This window comes from Berghia stephanieae, chromosome 7 (genome assembly GCF_034508935.2).
Source record: "Berghia stephanieae isolate SIO BIC M18660-M18661 chromosome 7, UCSD_Bste_1.3, whole genome shotgun sequence".
In the NCBI taxonomy this organism is placed as follows: domain Eukaryota; kingdom Metazoa; phylum Mollusca; class Gastropoda; order Nudibranchia; family Aeolidiidae; genus Berghia; species Berghia stephanieae.
The window spans coordinates 29,166,047-29,175,600 of NC_088366.1; the positions used below are offsets into that span (position 1 = coordinate 29,166,047).

Here is a 9,554-nt window from a genome sequence, read left to right on the forward strand (position 1 = left end):
TCATGCCCGCTTGCTTTTTGTCTGCCATTTTTTCTATCTCCTTAGCAATTTCAAACATTGCCTTTGTAAAATCTTAGCCCTACACTGGCATGAGGGTTCTCTCACAATATAAGATGACTTCCATCAAAAGAAAGTGAATTGTGGGTTGTATCATCAATGTTATAACCAATTGGATCATTTGTTTCTTTGACCACTACTAACAACTCACTTTTTACTTTTCTACTGGTGATTGCCGAATTGTATGTGACATAATTTTTAGGGGAGTGTCAGGTTTTGAGTTTAACGATGGTTATGTATCATTTTAGCACTAATTTCGTAATACTATTGGGTATTTATCTAGCACATCGTGTTCTGTCCGTTTCCACTTTCATGCACTTAATTCTTGGATTTGTTTGTCTACCTTGTTTCCTTTTTCAGATCTCTGTTCTGTTAGTTACTTCATTGGGATTTTTTATATTCATAATATTCTGTAGACTTAAATATATTGATGAATATTTGGAACTTATTTCCTTTATCAATCGCTGATCATTATTGACCATTACTTGTTTTATTCAAATTATTGCATTATTGAAACGCTTTTAAAAAAAAAGAAATATCTATCTGACATCTACAACAATGAACTTCCGGTTATTGCCTAGATGTGTAATGATTATTTATAATACTGCTTGAATGTTCTGCAAGACTTGATGAATGACATAAAGCATAAACAAAGTTTGAAAAGTTGCCTGTTATCAACACTCTGATATTATTGATGAATCTCAGTGAAATTAATATAACTGTAGATTTGAACTACATCAAATGTATGGAGATATGATTTGCTTTCTTACCAACTTACATCAAATGCAATGGTATTTATTTGTTTTTTAAAAATTTGATTTCATTTTTTCTTTTTTTTTTTGGGTATAGCTCATTGTCTTATTGCTTCCATTACGTAGCATCCGAACAAACAAACTGTTGAAATTTGACTTATATGATAGCTAAAATAATTTTTTTTATGTTTTAAAAACTTTTTTTTTTTTTGAGTTTAGAAGTTAGAAGTTAAAACGTGAAAAAAACAACATATCTGTATCATCTCTACACATTCAGACTTGAATAAGATGGATGTCTGATTTGGGAAATTGAAAACTAGACTCGAGTCATTTGTTGCCTTGTTTTTTCAAGAGATCGAGAACAAAATATCTTTTCCAAGATGCTAATGCTGCTATAATTACCCAAGCTGCTTTGATACCAGATATCCCAGACAGGAATTTAACGTAGCTATTTAGGTTCCACAATTGTTGACCTATGTGAAGGATAAGCTTTGCTGTGATACCGATATGAACGACTAACTAAAAGAAAAAACATTAAAAAATTAATATCTAATGGATGGAATGGAGGTCAAAGTAGTGTGGTTGATTGTACTTTATCTTCATTAGCTCTTACACTTAGATGCTTGTCTAATCTTTTTTTTCAAAAGGTAGACCATTCTTATACAATGTTACTTGGTGCAAAGGCTTGGGCCTCTGATAATAGAAAACAACTCTCATATAAAGCATCACAACTTGAAGAAAAAATAAAATTTTATGATTTAGGAGCATACCTGGTATGAGGCTGTGCCAAAAGGTTGTTTTTGTAACGTTTGCCACAAAAATACTCCAATACTAAGGCTGCTTGGTTAAAATGAAGGAAAACATTCGTTTTCAAGAATTTCTATGGGTTCAATAATGAAAAATAAACATGACAGTCTAGCACCAATAGACTAGCATAGATATTTTCTCACAGGTTCAAAACAGTGTGACAAAGTAGCTAAGGTGTCCACAATTTTTCAACACTTTAACAATCTATTATTACTACAATAATTTTGATGTAAGTCTGTCAGGTTTTGGTTTATAGTTCATTATTAAATCCATGAAAACAGATGATAGAAAAGTGTTTCTTAGTCTTTCCAAATCACTTAGCATTGGAGTATTTTTGTGGTGAAAGTTACGACCCTTTTGACACAGCCTATTATGGTTTCGACCAAATTATGCAATAACATTCTGACCGAACTGAGAATATTTAAACCTGTGGTGCAATTACCAGCAAGGAAAATAGACACATAAGTAATCTATGATGAGATGGATAAAATTAGATATCGCCAAAATACACATTTCATCATGCAGCTTATGGTTAGAGCTTCTTAAGATTTATACAGATTAAACTTGACTAAACCTACTTTGATCTACCGATCTAATCCATCTTGTTAATCCTGCTTAAATTACTCTAAAAATGAGTGATTTTTTTAGTAATTGAGTTATGTGTTGATTATAAGAATTTTTTCTTGCTGGTGTCACACATCTTAATGTCTAGTTTTGAAATCTATCCTCCCCCTTTGATAACCATTCCGCTTTTGAATAAGTAAGTTTGTAAATTTCCAAGTTTCGAAACCATGACAGTCACAGATGAACTAATATATATTAATCTCCATTGCTTTATTGATATCTCACTATATCAGAGAAAAATCTCACTTGAGGATTACTATTTTATCATTTTTATGTGATAAAGATTTTCAAATGAAAAAGTCTATTTCAGATAAATATAGTTCAGTTATTTGCATAATTGATTTCGTGATATTCAATGTTCTTATCTGAATATCGCCCTCATGATCCTAAATAGTCCTGTTTGTCATCATCATAAAATTATCCCATAATACAAATGAAATTCATGTTGTTGCTTCGATAAACCGTTGAATAGATGATACAGTCCCTTGTTTTCCATAATTTATTCAATGCTTTAGTATTATTTATTACTCTAAGTCGCAGTGTATTATCATGTATGACTTCACTGAGTCCATAACTGACAGCGGATGACTGATATGAATTAGATATTTCTCTTTAAAACAAAACCCACTCAACCCAAGTGTAAATAGTTACCAGACTAATTTGGAATATCAATGCCCCTGAATTTATAAACTATTGCTACTTCTCCAAGTCATGCTGCCCTCCCATAGTGGAGGTCACTTGTGTCTTCAATTCCCCTATAATTGTTTTCCGAGTTTGCTTTCTGTTTTAGTTTTGGGATTACTTCCGTTTTGTCCTGGCCCTGGCCTGAGTCCTTGGCAGGATGGAAACAGTCAAAAGTATAGTTACAATTTTGGGAGATGATTTTTTTTTTATCTTACATTTTTTGTTTTTAATGTATGATGGTTTGTAACCATTGGAATGTATTCCTCTTAGTGGGATCCTGTGCTTGTGTCTGGATAAGACTTAGGTGATCTCAAATTAAGTATACTGATATTGTGTTCCTGGAATCTTCATCTGTTCCCTTTTTGAACCATTCCCCTTTGTCTTACTTTTTCTCATGTGCTTTCAATTGTAAATCTAGAATTTTTTGAATATCCCATTTGCATCCTTTTTCCTGGCACTGAAATGACCTGAATGTATTTCAAACACTGTAAAACTCTAAGAAACAAAAAGAAACAAGTCATGCTGCGAAATGTTTAGTGTGGTCCAACTGAATGGATTCTATTGAAGCCTTAAGTGTGCTGCAGTACATTTACAAAACATTTTTATTTCTTTTTGGCCAAACTTGTCAAAAAGCCTTAAACCCGAGCCTTCTACATCCCGGTAAGGTGGGATGTCATTTAATATATCTATATATAAAGAAAAATGTTTCGTCATTGTACAGCAGTTTAAGCTTGAGTTGCTCCCCCCCCCCTCTCTTCTCTCTTTTGATTTTTTCTTTTTTTTTTTTAATGACATGATTTGGGAAAATGCTTAATTAAATGATAAAACGTTTCTGTAATTTTATGTAATTATTTATAATTTTACGCTTATATTGTATTTCTACAAGTATGTCTGACCTATGTACATATTATTTGTATAATCATTGTGTATAATAATGCATATAAACATGTTATATTACATTATATTGTATTAAAATTGACAAGTTAGATGATGTATGTTATATGAATTATGATAAACTAGCTTTGAACCTTTATAAGAGGGATCATTTAAGAAATAATCAGTTATTAAATTTGAAAAGATTTAGTTGGATGTTGAAATCGATTTCTAGTTTTCAAAACCCATAAAAAATTAAGGCTACTTTTGTTTCGGTTTCTCTGATAACTGTATTTTTTTCATTTCTATAATGTTTCACTCCCAAAGCAGAGAAAACAAATATAAGAGGTGGTGTTTACAAAAAAATTAACAGATTGCATTTTTAAAAGCTGAAAATGAAAAATGGCAGCAATTTTAAGATTTTCTCAGAGCCTTGGTCTTATTATAAAAGGGACTTAATGAAATCTGTTTTTTTTTTCCATTTTCTTTTCCTGAATGTCATTGGCTATAATGGATACTATGAAAACAATATGTGGCTTTAGATATAGATAATTATCAAAATTTGACAGATATTCAAATTTTTTTTGAGATAATAGTGAGTGTTTAACTCTTTACAGACGGCAATGGAACTTATCATGGCATCCTAACTTATTGCTTTTACAGAGAAAACAACAGCAGTCGTGCTGTTCTCTTGGGGTGGGGTGGTGTTGGGGATTTGATCTACAGTTAATACGAGATAAAAGATGCAATAAATTATGATATGGTAGAAATTCTGTCAAACTGTTAAAGGGTTAAATATACTTTCAGACGAAGGGTTAAAGTGACTTTCAGTAAAGGGTTGAATAGATTCTCAGTAAAGGGTTAAATCAGAATGTCTTGTAAAGGTTAAATTGACTTTCAGTCAAATTTTATATAGACTTTCAGTAAAAAGTTAATAGACTTTCAGTAAAAGGTTATTTAGACTCTCCATAAAACGTTAAATAGACTTTCCATAAAAAGTTCGATAAATAGTCTTTCAGAAAAGGTTTAGATAAACTTTCACTACCAGTTTAGATAGACTTTCAGTAATGGATTATATAGACTTTCATTAATGGATTAAATAGACTTTCAGTAATGGATTGAATAGACTTTCAGTAATGGATTGAATAGACTTTCAGTAATGGATTAAATAGACTTTCAGTAATGGATTGAATAGACTTTCAGTAATGTATTAAATAGACTTTCAGTAATGGATTAAATAGACTTTCAGTAATGGATTAAATAGACTTTAGTAAAGGGTTGAATAGACTCTCTTTAAAAGGTTTAAATAGACTTTCAGAAAAGGGTTAAATATACCTTCTGTAAAGGGTTAAACAGACCTTCAATAAAGTATTAAATGAGACTCTCTGGTCTTTTGTAAGAGGATAAGGATGTCTTGGTTTCAAATATCCAGATATTAATTCAATTTATGCATATAAAACTCTGACTTATCATGTGAATCATTTTATGGCAATGCGAGTTAGGTTTATTAACAAATTGCTTGATTCAGTTACTCCAAATATGTGTTCATTGTTGATAATGGAAAACAAAACTAATGAATCAGATATTCAAATGTGGAGGTTTACATCTCACCGTTGCACAATTCTGCTGTACTCTGAAAAAACATGTATTTTAGATTTTGGCCATAAAACTCGTCCTTCAAATATTGATCAATTAAAATGACCCCCAGCTTGGAAAAACTCTCAAACCCGAGCCTTTGCGAAGTCCCAGGTTTGAGAGTTTTTGCCAAAAGGAGGATCATTTTAATTGATTGATATTTGAAGGGTGAGTTTTCTGGCCAAAATTTTAAATGCATGTTTTTCAGAGAACGGCAAAATAATCTGTCAGTCAAAATATTTAGATTAAATTTGATATGATAAAATTACTAAAAGTGAAGTTGGATCCAAAAAAAAAAACAAAAATACAAACTCAAAAAACAAAATTTTAAAACAAAATGCATAGAACTCAAAATAGAAAGATGTCAGTCTTTATTGTAGTTTTGGAGGTTTGCATAATAAATTGCAGATATACAGGATGTTAACCAAAATAATATGGCAGGATTAAAATGCACTTTTACAGTTTTAAAGAATTGTATTGCACTGAATCAATGACTGTTTGGTGGAGGACATATCCAAGTTTGATTTTTGTGACTTTGATCTCCCCATTGTGGGCAGAGAGGTCATATCTGGGTTGGGTCTTTTGACCCCCCATAATGGGCTGAGAGGTCACTTGTCTTCTATTCCCCTGTATGTTTTCCAGGTTGCTTTCTGTCTTTGTCTTGGAATGGCATTACTCGGTTTTGTCCTGGCCTGAGTCTGTGTCCTTGGCTGGGAGAGAAGCAGTCCATTGTATAGTTATATTTTTGGGGGAGATGATATATTTTTTCCCCTTGCAAGTCATATTTCTGTTATGTACTTTTATGCTTTGAATATGTTTTGTAGGGGTTTGAGTTTGTTCCTCCTTAGTAGGATCCTATGCTGGTGACTGAATGAGACTTTTGGTTGATTTCAAATTAAGAACATCGATGGTATACTCCTGGAATCTACATCCATTCCTTATTTGAACAATTTCCCTTTACCTTACTTTTTCATGTATGCCTTTTGAACATATCCTGGCTTCCTATAGTGGGCAGAGAGGTACTTCTGTGTCTTCTATCCCCCTACATCAGTTCTTCAATTGCTTTCTGTCTTTATCTTGAAATGAGATTACTTAGTTTTGTCCTGACCCTGGCCCGAGTCTGGCTGGGAGGGAAACAGTCAAATCTACAGTTAAAGTTTTGGGAGATGATATTTTTTCCCTTGTAAATCATCTCTATGTCATAAATGCATTGTTTTGAATGTATAATGTAAGCATTTGAGTGTGTTCCTCTTAGTGGGATTCTGTGATGGTGTCTGGATGAGACTTTTAGGTGATCTCAAATAAGTACATTGATGATATGCTCTTGGAAGCCACATCTGTTCCCTATTTGAACCAATTCCCCTTTGTCTTAGCTTTTCTTGGGTTCTTTAACTTTTTACTATCCCATTTTCTTCCTTTTTATTGGCGCTGATATGACTTCAATGTGTTGCAGGCGCCGTAAAACCCTCAAAAACAAAAACAAACTTTTGAACATATTGTACTCTTTTAAGCATTTTAGGGTATCCTTATTAGCAGGATCCTTTGCTTGTGCCTGAATGGGACTTTCAGGTAATATCAAAATAGGCACATCGATGGATTGCTAGTCGATATTCTTTTCCCTATTTGGGTCAAGCTCCTTTTGTCTTACTTTTTCTTCTTTGGTACTTTTAACGTCTAATCTACAACTTTTTCGTATCATCTTCCTTTTTACTGGTACCGAAATTGCTTAAAAGAAAGTGTTGCAAGTGCTGTTAAGCTCCTTTCTACAAACAAAACAAATTTTGACTGCTGTGATTATGTAATCCCTATGGGGATACTGATACATGGGATAACAGCTGCAAATAACAAGGTGGACTATGCCATTTTGTCTGAGAGGAATTCTCTAATCGGTTTAATGCTGTCTTTGTCACTGTTGGTAGCTATGTTGAACATTTGTAAAATACGAAATAAAAACTTGGATATTTAGGCTACTACACATGTGTGCAAGCTATTGTTTTTGTTTTTTTTTCTATTTTGAAATCTTGTTCGATGATTTTGCCATATTGTTTTTGAAACAACCTGTATTAAAAGTACTTTTTGGATATGTGGGTGTTTGTGCCCCGAGGATGTCTCTGGAAATTTAATTTCAAGCCCTGTGGAGCTTTTTTTAAGAATGTTTTAATGTCTTACCTCTGATAAAAAGTTTGATTTTAATAATCTTTAAATAAAATTCAATTTGTGGCATTTGGATCTTTTAATTAAGTTCGGATTTATGTCTGTGAGTCATGTATTTATTTGTCTCTATTGACATTACACAACACCAGGAAATGACAAAATTTGTAAACTTGACTTGTAGGACTCCACTATTTGTACGTTTTAATCCCTTTGAAGTTTGAGATGTTGGATGTTTATTATTATTGTTGTTATTATTATATTATATTATATTATTATTATTATTATTATTATTATTATTATTATTATTATTATTATTATTATTATTATTATTATTATTATTATTATTATATTATAAATTTTTTATAAATAAAAATATTATTAAAAATTTGTACATGAAGATTGAATGGGGTGATATTACCGAGAGAAAGAGAAGATTTGAATGCTAGTAAGTTATGATGGAGAAACTGTGGTGATCAGGTTGCTGTTTGTTGTTTTATAGTCCACACATATGATTTGAATTTAGAATGAGTTTTTGTAAAAACGAAATGCAATGCAATGAATATTTTATCAAATGAAAATATACAGTGTAAGCGACTTACTGGGAAAAGTAAAGTCAGCAGCTGATTTCAGACCAACCCAATGTACAGAGTATTCCAGATAGGATATCTGTTCAAACAGATGACGCTTAATTGGGGAAAAATTTTATGACAAAACTGAGTTTCTTTCAAGTTTTCTCCCAAATTATATATATATAGTCACAACTGTAGACCCAGCTGTTTACACGAGAGGGCAGTATTAACCATCGGACTCGGATTTCCATACGAAGACTTAAGTCACAGAGCTGATATCACCTTCTAGCATGGGTGCCAGTTTTCCGGTTCATGCGGGATTTCCGGTTTTGCGATATCTCGAAGTCAAATACCTCTGGTTTCAGTGGGGGCTGAGTGATGGGCCGAAGCCAGTGTCCATCACTAAATTTTCCAAAAAATGTTGAGGGAGTACCCCTGGTACTCTCTGTCTCTCTCTGTTCTTTGACTCCCCTAGAGAGAGACAACTGCACTGTGAGTATTTCACTATGTATTATAAATTGGTTTTAAAATCAAATTAATTTCCTCATTGTGTCAATATGTTTGCTGTGTAATCATTTAATAATGGTATAAAAACGGTGATGGAATAAGAGTAAAGTTTAGGCTGCATTTTCAGTAGGAACATTTTCGGGTTTGGCAAAGTGTCGAGACTGGGTGGGGATCCTGACCTCCCATAGCGGGCAGGGGGGTCCATACTATGTCTTCTATCCCCTTATGTCTGTTTTCCGACATGCTTTCTGTCTTTGTCTTGGAATGAGATTACTTGGTTTTGTCCTGGCCCTGGCCGGAGTCCTGGCTGGGAGGGAAACAGTCAAATGCATAGTTATTGTTTTGAGAGATGATATTTTTTTCCTTGTAAATCATCTCTCTGTTATGTATTATTATATTTATTTTTAATGTATAATGTAAGCATCTGAGTGTATTCCTCTTTGTTGGATTTTGTGCTTGTGTCCTGATGAGACTTATAGGTGATCTCAAACTAAGTACATTGGTGGTATGCTCTTGGAATCTACATCTGATTCCTATTTGTTCCCAATTCCCCTTTGTCTTACTTTTTCTTGGGTGCTTTAATTGTAATTCTAGAACTTTTTACTATTTCATTTTCTTCCTTTTTACTGGCGCTGATATAACCTTAATGTGTTGCAAGCGCCGTAAAACCCTTAAAAACAAACAAACAAACAAAGTGTCGAGATTTTAGTTTCAGGTTTCAGCACTTCTTCCTGCTGGCACCCATGTCTTCAAGGTGAAAATGGAGAGATATGGTATTAGGATAGAGTAGAGTATAAAGGGTTAAGGGGTAGAGAGTTAAGTTAATTATGCACATGTTATTTTTTAAAATATGCCCTAAAATGAAAATTCTCCAAATAGACGGTGGACTTTT

The 9,554-nt window shown here is 32.8% G+C and overlaps 1 protein-coding gene across 3 annotated transcripts in view; it reads left to right on the top strand.

Annotated features, from left to right (window-relative positions):
* The window catches only part of LOC144977014 (uncharacterized), a 105,052-nt gene extending 104,459 nt beyond the window's left edge, over positions 1-593 (top strand). For all 3 annotated transcript variants that reach the window (XM_078921705.1, XM_078921702.1, XM_078921703.1), the window contains one exon: positions 1-593. This exon is cut by the window's left edge and continues 1,819 nt beyond it. The gene's annotated coding sequence lies outside the window, so the exon portion shown is untranslated.
* The last annotated feature ends 8,961 nt before the right edge of the window (positions 594-9,554 follow it).